Source organism: Leopardus geoffroyi, chromosome D2, assembly GCF_018350155.1.
Source record: "Leopardus geoffroyi isolate Oge1 chromosome D2, O.geoffroyi_Oge1_pat1.0, whole genome shotgun sequence".
NCBI classification, from domain to species: domain Eukaryota; kingdom Metazoa; phylum Chordata; class Mammalia; order Carnivora; family Felidae; genus Leopardus; species Leopardus geoffroyi.
The window spans coordinates 19,844,932-19,858,353 of NC_059334.1; the positions used below are offsets into that span (position 1 = coordinate 19,844,932).

At 46.1% G+C, this 13,422-nt stretch overlaps 1 protein-coding gene and 1 long non-coding RNA gene across 2 annotated transcripts in view; both read right to left on the reverse strand.

Moving 5' to 3' along the window:
• LOC123577288 (liprin-alpha-1-like) overlaps positions 1–13,422 on the reverse strand; it is a 464,712-nt gene that overhangs the window by 288,683 nt on the left and 162,607 nt on the right. The gene's annotated exons all lie outside the window — the stretch shown is intronic.
• LOC123576529 lies at positions 1,348–7,993 on the reverse strand. Its single transcript, XR_006701471.1, has 3 exons — positions 7,831–7,993; positions 6,961–7,191; positions 1,348–1,551 (listed from the first exon to the last, which is right to left on the reverse strand). It is a non-coding gene; the product is annotated as an uncharacterized LOC123576529 (long non-coding RNA).

Consider the following 13,422-nt stretch of genomic DNA (forward strand, 5'->3'; position numbering starts at 1 on the left):
AGCGTGGGAAACTGTAAGCAGGCTTCCTTGGAGCAGAGTGTAGGGAAGAGACATAAGTAAGGATGAGCCATGTGGGGGGACTTAACTGTGTGTCCCCATGGAGCCCATTCACACGTCAGCCTGTTAGCGCACGTTTACGGATGCCTGTTCCAGCAGACTTAGGTATTCCTTCACCCTGAGCGGCCTGGCTGGCCACGACGGGCAGTTAGGCAGTGAGGGCTGACACCACCAGAGCAGCATTTGAAGAAGAGAATTTTGAGACAATGTGAAGGAATGTTCTAGAATAATAGAGGCTGGAAGTGAAAAGACGTAAAATAACGAGACTTTTAGGAGGGCTTTATTTAGAAAAAAAAGAATAAATGACACAAAAGTTGTGGAGTTTTGGCCTCATCATTTTGTGGTCTTTAAATTTTTTTTTTTTTCAACGTTTATTTATTTTTGGGACAGAGAGAGACAGAGCATGAACGGGGGAGGGGCAGAGAGAGAGGGAGACACAGAATCGGAAACAGGCTCCAGGCTCTGAGCCATCAGCCCAGAGCCTGATGCGGGGCTCAAACTCACGGACCGCGAGATCGTGACCTGGCTGCAGTCGGACGCTTAACCGACTGCGCCACCCAGGCGCCCCTATGGTCTTTAAATTCGGCCCAAAAAAGCTAGAAGTAAGCACACGCTGCAATAAAAACAGAGATGGTGATGGGGCACCTGGGTGGCTCGGTGGGTCAAGCGTCCAACTTTTGATATCAGCTCAGGTCTTGATCTCGGGGTCGTGAGTTCAGGCTCGGCTCCGGGAGCCTACTTGAAAAAAAAACAAAAACAAAAAAAAATGCCTGCATGGCGAGGGAGCCTCTTGCCTGCCTTTGTAAAGGTGCCTTCAAGCCCTCAAGAGTCTCTCGGTCGAGACAGTGGCTGTGTCTGGCCTTCTCTGCTCTGAAACAGGCTGGCCAAGAAACAATATACCTAAAAATGTCTCTCAGGGCCCCATGGGCTTGCAAACTGCAAGAAAGTAAACCAATATTTTAATAGGCTGTCCAGCCAACAGGGATCCCGGGACTTTTATAGTAGGACTCCATGACTAATCCTGTCAAAACTAACACAGGGTAGAACAATATTTGGCCAGGGAAAACCGCTGAAAGCTGCTAGTGTGTGGTCCTCCCTTTATTGGAATAGGATTGAGGGACTGGGTAATAATGATTTCTCAGGTTATTACGCTGGGCTTGGGTTTGGAAAGGGGATGGCATTTCAGAGAATGTTTATCTTACATGGAACAATTCCTGACGCATCCCAAGAAAAACCCCATTTCTGCAATCATGCCCCAGAAGCTGGGCTGCATATTGGTGGGGGGGGGGTTTCAGGCACTCACTTTGGAAAAGAAAAACAGGGGTTCCCCCAATAACGTGTTTTGGGGTTTTTTTTTCCTACAGCCATAGGGTTGGTTGGCAACTTCTTCTATATCACCTCCAAGATTCCGAGGCTTCTCCTGAAAGCCTGAGAAGGGAGGCAGCTCAGGAGGGGTGGTTCCTTGCCATGGGCCCTGGCGGGTTCCCCGCCATCCTGTGGATGGAGAAGGACACAAAACCCTCTCTGAGCTCTCAGGGATGGTGCGAGCTCTCCAAATGTGATCCACGAGGCAAAGTCAGTAGACGGGAACTCTGTCCGGCCACAACCCTCTTTGGACGTAAGCCCTCTGTGCCATGTTGTCTCACATTCTGAAAGTACACACGTGTGCATGCACACATACGTGTATTCACATGCTCATAGAAGCAAACACACATATCCAGGTACACACATACTCCCACGAGCACATGAACACCCCCCTGGGAAAATGGCAGAGACGGACGTGAGGGCACACAACTGAGAAGGAAAAGCAGGGGGTTGGGCTGGATGCACAAAGGCAATTTGCAGGGCAGTTCAAGTCAGGATCTGGGTCGGGGAACCCCAGAATCCCAGCTCCACCGCTGGCCAGCCCAGTATCGCTGGGTTAGGAACTTAATCTGAGACCTCGTTCCTTTTTCTCTACAATGAGGATAACAGCATCCTCTCAGGATTTTTTTTTTTTTTTTTTTGGAGCATTAAATGAACTGATATATGCTAAAGCTTTTTGTAAGTTGCAATTCCAGGGGCGCCTGGGGTGGCTCAGCCGGTTAAGCGTCCGACTTCAGTTCAGGTCGCGATCTCATGGTCTGTGAGTTCGAGCCTCGCGTCGGGCTCTGGGCTGACGGCTCAGAGCCTGGAGCCTGCTTCCGATTCTGTGTCTCCCTCTCTCTCTGCCCCTCCCCCATTCATGCTCTGTCTCTCTCTGTCTCAAAAATAAATACACGTTAAAAGAAAAAAAAGTTGCAGTTCTATGAAGACTCCTAGACGCCTGGGGCGGGGGAAAGGAAAATGGCGCCACTATACGCACCTATCAAAATATCCTCACATGTTTTGAAGCAAGGACAAAAAGTTCATTAAACCACTACCATCAAAAAACACGATTCTGTCTAAAGCCAGTCTTGCCATTGTCAACCCTTGTATGTCACCTGGCGGGGGAGGGAGTGCTGAACGGGCCCGGGATCCCTGACTTCATTGGAAACCACTGTGTCATTGCACAATAACACAGGGTCATAAGACTAGCGGTAACACTTTTGTTGATCGTGGGTTTTTTTATGCGTTCATTTTTAAATATTGCGTTAAAATATTATTCATTTTGGTTGCTCAATTCTTTGGCACGCCCTTAAATACCACGTGGCAGGCTTCCCTTGCCTCCCCAGCTCCAGCTCCTACAAACTGGAAATGAATGTTCCTCATTATTGCCATGGTCACTTTTGGTGGATCTTCTGTGCAGCCTTCACCAAGCCACTTAATCTTTCCTCCCCATTTGCCCAACCTATAAAATAATAAAACTATTGGGGCCCCTGGGTGGCTCGGTTGGTTGAATGTCCGACTTCGGCTCGGGTCATGATCTCAGGGTCCGTGAGTTCGAGCCCCGCGTCGGGCTCTGTGCTGACAGCTCAGAGCCTGAAGCCTGTTTCAGATTCTGTGTCTCCCTCTCTCTCTCTGACCCTCCCCCGTTCATGCTCTGTCTCTCTCTGTCTCAAAAATAAATAAACATTTAAAAAATTAAGAATAATAATAATAAAACTATTGTAAAGGCATGAAAGAAGGCAGCAAGCTGGTCCTTGACATCGAGGGCCTTTCGGTCTGTTTGGGAATCCACACTGAAACAGTCTGCCTCTCCAATGAGCTCATCAAGGTGAACCATAAGTGAAATAAGAATTTGAATTAGCACAGAAAAAGGAGAGACATTTTCAACGGACAAATATTGTACAGGCCGAATGGTGCACGTCCACTTCCTGTCCTCTGGCTCATGGGGCAGATCTCAGTTTGAAGTAACCTTATACACAAAACTTACAGTAGGCAGAGCTCTCTCTCAAAAGAAGGATTCAAATTCCCCCAAGTTGCTCCTAAAAACTCACAGTAGTCGGCAATATTTTGGGCCGTTGTGACCATTTCAGTACCAAACAGTTACTTTACTACGTAAAATGTTAATGACATAAAACTGTCGTGGGAGAGCGCCTGGGCGGCTCAGTCAGTTAAGCGTCCAACTCTGGCTCAGGTCATGATCTCGCGGGTTTGTGGGTTGGAGCCCCATGTCGGGCTCTGTGCTGATGGCTGGGAACCTGGAGCCTGCTTCGGATTCTGTGTCTCCCTCTCTCTGTGCCCCTCCCCCACTCTCTCTCTCAGCGCGCGTGCGCACACGTGCACGCGCTCTCTCTCTCTCTCTCAAAAATAGATAAACATTTGAAAAAAATAAAAACAAAAATCAAACTGTCATGGGTACATGAGGGTTCTATACAAAAAGCATACTCTAAAAAATATACTATGGGGGCGCCTGGGTGGCTCAGTCGGTTAAGCGGCCGACTTCAGCTCAGGTCATGATCTCACGGTCCGTGAGGGCTGTGAGTTCGAGCCCCGCGTCGGGCTCTGTGCTGACAGCTCAGAGCCTGGAGCCTGTTTCAGATTCTGTGTCTCCCTCTCTCTGACCCTCCCCCGTTCATGCTCTGTCTCTCTCTGTCTCAAAAATAAATAAATGTTATAAAAAAATTAAAAATATACTATGAACATATAAGAGTAGAAAAAGTACAAAAGTATAAAATTATACTAAATTGAGCACGGTACGCTATGGTTTTCTGTAAGTCAAAAAACTATCTTAAAATAACAAGTGCGTTAAAACGAACAAAAACAGAGTCTTAATGGCACAGTGAGATTATAGTCAGGAAGAGGGATAAAGATAAAAATGGGTCCTGAAGATAGCAAAGGTTAAAGTCGCCTGTGTTAAAGATTCCTTTCTGACGTCCCCGAAGGGGGCCACTTGAGGGAGCACGTGTTGGGTCAGCTGATCTATAATAAAAAGGTTGAAGAAAGAGTCCAAGGGGCTCAATATTCTTTCACCCAATAAAACCTCAAGTCGTTAACCACAGCCTGGGTGTTCTGAGCTGAGAATGACTCATACGAAAATCCCCCAGACTGAAGCAGAGTTCATGAGGCCCCCCACTGAGGACCTTTGAGCTCCCTAAGGCTGGCTCTGGCGTCCTTGGCAGTTCTGGGAGTCCCGCCTGACTTCTGGGCCTCATTCTGGACAGCCCCGTGGTCGGGGGCCACGTTGGCCGGATGCTGCCCAAGAAGTTACGGCCCAGGGCATTCTCTTCTGTTGGCAGGCTCTTCCATGGCAGTCTGGGTGTCAGCTCTCAGTCTACCCCCTGCCTCCTTTGCCTAATCCCAAAGCGGGAATGCATAGTGTTGAAACACCTCCAAATGGAATAGAGATGGAAAGAAATTAACGTAACAAGGTAGCTCAGGGTGCCGGAAAGTTCCGCAGATCCCAGCCCCAACCCCTGGGGTCCCATGTATGTGTTCCAGCTTCTCTGTTCCTGCTTCCGATTCTGTGTCTCCCTCTCTCTCTCTGCCCCTCCCCTCCTTGCTCTCGTGTCTCTTTCTCAAATAATAAACATTAAAAAACAAAAAACTCTGTTCTCATGGCACAGTTTGAAGCTTAGAAAGAAATTAATGCTGGGATGCCTGGGTGGCTCAGTGGGTCAAGTGTCTGACCCTTGATTTTGGCTCAGGTCATGGTCTCACGGTCATGGTATTAAGTCCCATGTTGAGCTCCTTGCTGGGCATGGGGCCTGCTTAAGATTCTCTCTCTCTCTCTCTCTCTCTCTCTCTCTCTCTCTCCCTCTGCCCCTCCCAACTTGTACACTTGTGCACTCTCTCTTTGTCTCTCAAGATAAATAAATAAACATTAAAAAAAAAAGGACTTGATGTCAAGAAAACTGATTTATCTCTTTCCAACTTTTCCCCTTTTAATAGGATAATAATTTCATTAGAAATTTCAAATCAATGACTTTCTCATTCTAGCATCCCTTCTACAGTTATCGCCTGGCATTCCTTTATCAAATGAAGCTACCTGGTCAACATGAGAGGCAAGGTGAATAATTGTTACGCTTCAGGGGCCCTCAGATAAGCTGATCCTTTGCTACAACAAATAGTGAAAGTGAAATCTCTCTCCCTGTGTCTGTCTGTCTGTCTGTCTCTCTCTCTCTCTCTCTGTCTCCCTCTCTCGATGATAATTATGAATTCATAGATTTTATCCATTTTAGAGATAAAGAAATAAAGCCCAGAAAAGTTTCCTATTCCAATGTTAGGCAGCTAGTAAGTGACAGAGCCAGGACTTCCAGGCCCATCTAATACCAAAACAAGCCCTAACCATTATACTCCCCTCCTTCCCCGTGGTCAATCTTTTTTTAAGTTTCCAAACACTGATTCTGAAAGTGCAAATTCTTGCAGTCCACTTGGCCAGTCCTAGATTCAGACACTCGAGTTGGTGTCGCCTGGGTGTCGCCTCGCCTGGGACTTCATTTGCTTTTAATCATCCTTCGACACTTTCGTGTTTTTAGGACCGCTCTCACGGATCGAGAAGATAGAAGCAAAACAGAAATTGAGAGACTCTGCTTTTCGCTACTGTTGTAGCTCTTGCCCAAGCAGTGGCCTACCTCCTTATTATTCATCCTTTTTCTATGAACATAGCTGTTAAGTGGCACAAATACAACCCGGAGAACTACAAGAACTTTCAGATGAAATACATATTCTCTTCCCCACTCTTGCTGCCCTTGTCTAAATATTGCCGATTACAATCACAGCTGCTGTTTTATGGATTGCCTAACCCATAGAGCTTCTTCTCTCTTCTCGGTTCTATTTAATTTTTTTTTATTTTTTTATATGTTTGTGGGCTTTTTTTTTTCTTTTTTTGGGGGGGCGGATAGAGAAATAGAGAGAGAGAGAGAATCCTAAGCAGGCTCTATGCTCAGTGCAGAGCCTGACACAGGGCTCAGTCCCACGAACCTGGGATCACAACCTGAGCCGAAATCAAAAGTTGGACGTTCAACCAACTGAGCCACCCAGGCTCCCCTCTATTTAATTTTTTTTTGAAGTAGGTCTAACCTTCCACACAGTTTCATATTTGGTTCACATGATAACAAATGACATTCGGTCCACTTTGTCCTATCTATCATCCTATCTACAGGACAGAATCCTATCCTATTTAGTATCTGTTTACGTTGACCAAAAGATGGACTGTCTCCCAGTTCTAGGATAAAGAGAGAGGCGGGTCTGATGTCTGGAGTACTTTCCTCTTTAAACCAAGATCACAGATATGAGGCACAGATAAGTAAATAACTAATCAATGCATGTGTTTGTTGAACAAATACAATTTTACTGACTGATATAAATTGATCATTTAGAATGTTGGTATTAAATAATAGCGAATGATTTTGTCTTCGTTTATCATGTGTTAGGGAGCCCACTGGGTTCTTTACTCGCATTGTCTCCTTTTATCTTTACGACAACTATTTAAAGTGGATAGTTTATCAACTTCATTTCACAGATGGAAAAAAAATCAAAGCTTACAGTCTAAAAACTTACCCCACGTTAGCAAGTGGCAGAGCCAACATTCAAAGTCAAGCCCCCCAACTTAGGAGGCCACACTTTTAGCCACTCTCTGTGACACTATCCCTTTGCCGTCTGAAATACATTAGCCAATGGAAAAGGAGCTTTTGACATAACACCACTCACATACCATATTGTCACGTGAAGTCTGAGAAAAAGACTTCCACTTTCAGTCATCACTGAGTACCTTGGGACAGATTCGTGGTCCTGCCAAAAATGACAAAAAAAAAAAAAAAAAAGCTGCATTAAATAAAATTTAAATCATTTTCCTTGCATCAGAGAGCCACTGAAGCCAAGAGGACCAGAGAGCCAAAGATTGCAAGGAGGGAAGAACCATGCAGAAGCGAGCTGACTTTGTGCAACTACACTAACCCTTGGGGCATTTGCTGATTCTGAGGACAGATGAGGGCTAAGAATCTGGGCTCTGCTTGGGCAGAGGCTGCTGGGGGTGGGGGTGGGGGGGACAAAGGAGCAGCAGAGCTTTGAGAGTTTTTTTATGCATGCTTGAGAGGCGAATTATTGTAATGAGAAAGAAAAGGCAGGGAAGTAGACCTGTCACACTGCCAGGTTGCCCCTCAAGAAATTTCTCGAAATCTGAAGCTAGGTAGAGCAGGTTACAAGTAAGCAGACATCCCGGGGAGGTGAAGTACACCTCCATGACACTCTTATTCTTGTTAGCTACAACTAAAAGCTCCAGACAATATGTATAAAGCAAACCTCAGAATGCTCCAAAGGGTAGAGAGAAGGAGGCAGATGGGTTAGGGGCCTTGGGACCCAACAAATGACATGGTGGTAAGTTCTCCAGCTTTTTTTTTTTATTATTATTATTGGTTTTGGTGTGTTCACCTTGTATAACCCATCACTGGAGCCGAAGAGGCCAGCAACTCACAAATGACAGTGGGCACGAACCAAAACAGTCCCACGGAAGCTTCTCGCCGTAGCCAAAGGGCCAGGAAGGCGCAGCCCAGGGAGACAGAAAACTCTTAGACCATGAGTCTTCCACTCCAGCCAACACCACAGAAAAAAAAAACAAAACCGTGGCCTCACTCCCACCCACACCAGCAAAGGCTGAGTGGGGAGCCTAGACTTCTACCCTCGCCATGTTATGAGAAGGTGCCCAACACTCCTTCAGCAGTGGGGTCAGGGAACACAAGTGAGGAGTGGGGACTCTCACCCCCACCGCCTGGCTTGAGGCCTCCTTCCCTACAGAGTCAGTGGAGACCATGTGGGGAGAGTGGAGTCCACTCTTCCTTGGTAGTACAGGAAGTCCTTGACTTAACCAATGTTCAGCTTTACGATGGTGTGAAAGTGATATGCGTTCAGCAGGAGCGGTACTACAAATCTGAATTTGGATCTTTTCTGGGCTAGCAGGATGTGGTAAGATCCTCTCTTCTGCTGCTGGGAGGCAGTCTCAGCTTCCGGGCAGCCCTGAGGTCACGAGGGCCAACAACCAACCTGCTTCACCACCATTCTGTAGCCACGCAGCCTTTCTGTCTCTCACTTTCGGCACGGTATTCAATAAATTCCATGAGATATTCAACACCTCATTATCAAACGGGCTTTGTGTTAGATGATTGGCCCAACTAGGCGAATGCAAGTGTTTTGAGCACATTTAAGAATAGTCTAGGCTAAGCTAAGATGGTCAGTAAATTAGGTGTATCAAATGCATTTTCGTCTTACCATATTTGGGCTTATCAGGAGGTAACGCCATTGTAAGTCAAGGCCTGGTCTTTGTCCCTGATTTCTGGGACCGAGCCTCTAAATCCTCGGAATTTCCCAGTGGTAAGTATCTTTGTTATCCATTGTGGCCCCTGGGACCATGCCTGAGTTATGCTAATTCAATAACTCCCGATGGGCCCCTAGTTTCAAGAGGGGGGCTAGCTACACCAGAAAAACCAACCATGTTATTAGAGGATCAGGGCTTTGAAGGACAGGATATCAGCCCAAATTTCCAATGTCCAGGGAAGGGAGGGAGCCGGAGACTGAACTCAGTCATATGGTCAATGATTCAATCCATCATGCCTTCGTAATAAAATCCAAAAAAAAACCCAAAACAAAAACTCTGGTACCAAAGCTTGGTTGGGCTTCCTGGTTGGTGAATGTATCGATGGGCCCAGAGGATGGGACGCCTTGATTCCCTAGGGAAAGGACGCAGCGGCTCTGCCCTGAAAACCCTCTCAGACCTTGCCCCGGGGTCTCTTCCTTTGGCTACTCCTGACTTATATCTTTTATAATAAAACTCTCATAGTGCTTTCCAGAGTTCTATGAATTATTCTAGTGAATGATCAAACCTGAGGTGATAGTGGGAAACCCCAAATTCGTAGCCAGTCGGTCAGAAATTCGGGTGACCTGAGAAACCTGAGAAGTGGCTGACGTCTGAAGTGAGGGCAGTCTGGTTGGAGACCATGCCCTAAACCCATGAAGCCTACATACACTCCGGGTAGTTAGCATTCGAAGTGATTTGCAGTGTTGCGTGTAATCGTACCAACTGATGCAGAAAAAGAACTTGACACAATTCGACACGGCACCGAGATAAATACTCTCAGCAAAATAAGAGAATTTCCTCGACTTGATAAAGAGTATCTACAAAACATCTACAGCTAACTTTACATTTAGTAGCGAAAGAATGGACACTCTTCCCCAAGATCGAGAAAAAGGCAAGGATATGCGCTCCCACTGCTCGTATCCGATGCAGTGCTAAAAGCCAGTGAATAGTCAAGCAAAGGAAATATTTGACATCAAAAGCATGATCCATAAAAGGAACAACTGGTAAAATGGACTTCATCAAAGTGGAAAGGGTTTGCTCTGAAAAAGACACTGTTAAGAGGATGAAAAGACAAGCTATAGAGTGGGAGAAAATATTTTCAAACCACCTACCTGACAAAGGGCTAGTGTCTCGATGATCTGTATATCTATATACTCTTAAAACTCCACAGCGGAAAACAAACAATCCAGTCAGAAAATGGGCAAAACATATAATGAGTAGCTAGGTGGAAACCACGTGACTAGTTGTGCCCAGATGGCTCTGAGCAGAAGTGATACGTCACTTCCCGGCAGAGCAGTTACCCAGGGATGTGAGTTTTTCATGTTTTCTCTCCCCACCCCCCACCCCTCCTGGAAAGCCATGTGTTGAGATGGTGGCATCACCAGGTCGCCTGGGACCCTGATTCACTGCACGAGAAGAGATGGTCTGGTGCCTCGAGCAAGTTATATTGGACACTACATGGGCAAGAGACAAATCTTCGGTGTGTCGAGTGACTGCAATTTCCGCAATTATTTGTTACTGTGACCATAACCTGTTTTATCTGACAGATGCAGTAGAGGAACTGTAACGTATGGGGCGCCTGGGTGGCCCAGTCGGTTGAGCATCTGACTTCCGCTCAGGTCATGAATCTCACGGTTTATGAGTTCGGGCCCCATATCGAGCTCTGTGTTGTCAGTACGGAGCCCGCATCAGATTCTCTGTCCCTTTCTCTCTCTGCCCCTCCCCCACTCATGCTCGCGCACGCCACCTCTCTCTCTCTCTCTCTCTCTCTCGAAAATAAATACACATTAAAAAAAATTTTAATCGTTAATGTAATCATTTAATGCACATTTCTATACCGTTGGGCAATTGTGTGGCTTCCAAGTTTTCAGTTATTTATAATTAATAATGCTACAGTGAGTATCTCTGTTTATGCATATACTGAGTGCAAGATTTCCTTTGGAGTAGTGCAGGGATAAAGACTTTTTCCAGGAAATTCCTGGAAGCAATACTACTGGGTAAAAAGAAATAAAAGTTTCCATTATCCTATATAGTAATGCCTTTACTAGGGTCTGAAAAACAGAATTTGGCCATCCAAATTTGTTGAGTGAATACTTTCTTTTTTTTTTTTTTTTAATTTTTTTAACGTTTATTTATTTTTGAGACAGAGAGAGACAGAGCATGAACAGGGGAGGGGCGGAGAGAGAGGGAGACACAGAATCGGAAACAGGCTCCAGGCTCTGAGCCATCAGCCCAGAGCCCGACGCGGGGCTCGAACTCACGGACCGCGAGATCGTGACCTGGCTGAAGTCGGACGCTTAACCGACTGCGCCACCCAGGCGCCCCGAGTGAATACTTTCTAATAGTTACCACCACCAATCTTGCCAACTTCTACTATCGCCACGTTTTTGGCAAAGTTAATGAGAGTTCTTCTTTGTTGATAGTTCAGTTCACGTGACTTTGGTTAGAAGGGAGGTGGAACATCTCTTCTTAAGTTTTTTTTTTTTTTTTTTAATTTTTATTTATTCAGAGAGAGAGCACGTGCAAATAGCACAGAGCCTGATGCGGGGCTCAAATTCACGAACAGTGAGATCCTGACCTGAGCTGAAATCAAGAGTCTGACACTTACCCCATGGAGCCACCCAAGCGTCCCTAATGGCAATTCTTCTTTTGTGAATTTCTAGAACAGAGACGTTTGTGATTGAGGAACAAAGCAAAGCAGTAGCTTTGTCCGGGAAAGTTGTTTCTCTTTGTTGTTTTGCCCAAAATAGCCATCGATCATACTGAGAGGTATAAAGTATGCTATCACTTTCTCTAACTGTAACTCCTTAGATGGCACAAAGCCAGCTCGTTCAGCCAAGGTTAGCTGTAGCTAACCCTTTCAGCCGCCATCCTCAAATGCCCTTTCATCATGTTCATCCAAATGTTTAATTAACTACGGCGATGACTAATTGATAGACACCATTTCTGCCATCTGGAACGAGCTCCCTCTACCTCCCGGCCTTACTGCTTCTCCAGTGCAGCTACGATCTTAATGAATGTGTTTGTCTTCCTTTTCATCGGATTGTTCTTCCTCTTTTCTTTTTGATGTTTCGCTCACACCTCCTTAGTGAGGCTCCCCTCGTCTTCCACCCCTTCCTTCCTCTGTACCTGCTGTGACTTTGGCCTGGAGTGCCCTTTCCCACCTGAGCATTCTTCTCACTCGTTAGGATTCACACTAATGTCACCATGTCTGTGAAGGCTCCCCTGCCACCCTGGCTGAGCGCTCATCGCTCTCGCCCCATGTGTCTGAGGGACGCGTCACCACGGTCACACCTTCCTCATTGCACAGCTCTCTCCTCCTCCAGGTTCTGAGTCCTCAAGAACACATATTCGCTATCTTTTTGTTCCTAGTCTCTATCACCGTGGAGGGCAACAAACGTAGCAGGTGTTGGTTTGATAAATAGCACGAGGTCAGAGCATTTACCAAAGCTTTTCACTTTGACTCCTGACGAGGCCAGGTATCACCCCAAGTGGTCACCAAAACAAAACTAGAGTGGGGGGCGCCTGGGCGGCTCAGTCAGTTAAGCCTCAGACTCTTAATTTCAGTTTAGGCCATGATCTCACGGTTGGTGGGCTTGAGCCCCATGTTGGGTTTGTGCACCGTCAGCACAGAGCCTGCTTGGGATTCTCTCTCTCCTTCTCTCTCTGCCGCTTTTCGGCTTGTGCTCCGTCTCTCAAAATAAATAAATAAACTTAAAAAAAAAAAAAAAACTAGGGTGACTTTTTTTTTTTTTTTTTGAGCGCAAGCATACAGAAAACCGTCATAAAGACGAGAGGTAAATTATAAACGCTCCAGTTCAGAGCTTAACACCAGTGTTCCAGACCCTTTCGGGGTCTTCATTTCAGCCACTGCCTTCACCACAACCTCGGGTTCTGAAATATCCTTAATATATCTGCACAAGTCCAAACACACATTTTAGAAGTGTGTATAGGGGCGCCTGGGTGGCTCAGTCGGTTGGGCGTCCGACTTCGGCTCAGGTCATGATCTCACGGTCCGTGAGTTCGAGCCCCACGTCGGGCTCTGTGCGGAGCCTGGAGCCTGCTTCTGATTCTGTGTCTCCCTCTCTCTCTCTGCCCCTCCCCCGCTCACACTCTGTCTCTCTCTGTCAAAAATGATTAAAAAATTTTAAAAAAAGAAGTGTGTAGGGGCGCCTGGGCGGCGCAGTCGGTTAAGCGTCCGACTTCAGCCAGGTCACGATCTCGCGGTCCGTGAGTTCGAGCCCCGCGTCGGGCTCTGGGCTGATGGCTCAGAGCCTGGAGCCTGTTTCCTATTCTGTGTCTCCCTCTCTCTCTGCCCCTCCCCTGTTCATGCTCTGTCTCTCTCTGTCCCAAAAATAAATAAACGTTGAAAAAAAAAATTAAAAAAAAAAAAAGAAGTGTGTATAAATACACATATAGGTATGTATTGTGTGTGTATATATACATTCACATATAGTATTGACAAGAGAGCCAAGAATACTCAATGGGAAAATGGCAATCTGTTCAGTAAATGGTGCTGGGATAATTGAATATCCGCAGGATGAACTTAGACCCCTATCTTACACCTACACTACTCCCGAAAATGAACTTGAGATAGATTACATACTAAATATAAGACTGGAAATCATAAAAACCCCTAGGAGAAAGCATAGGAAAAATTATCTTTGACATGC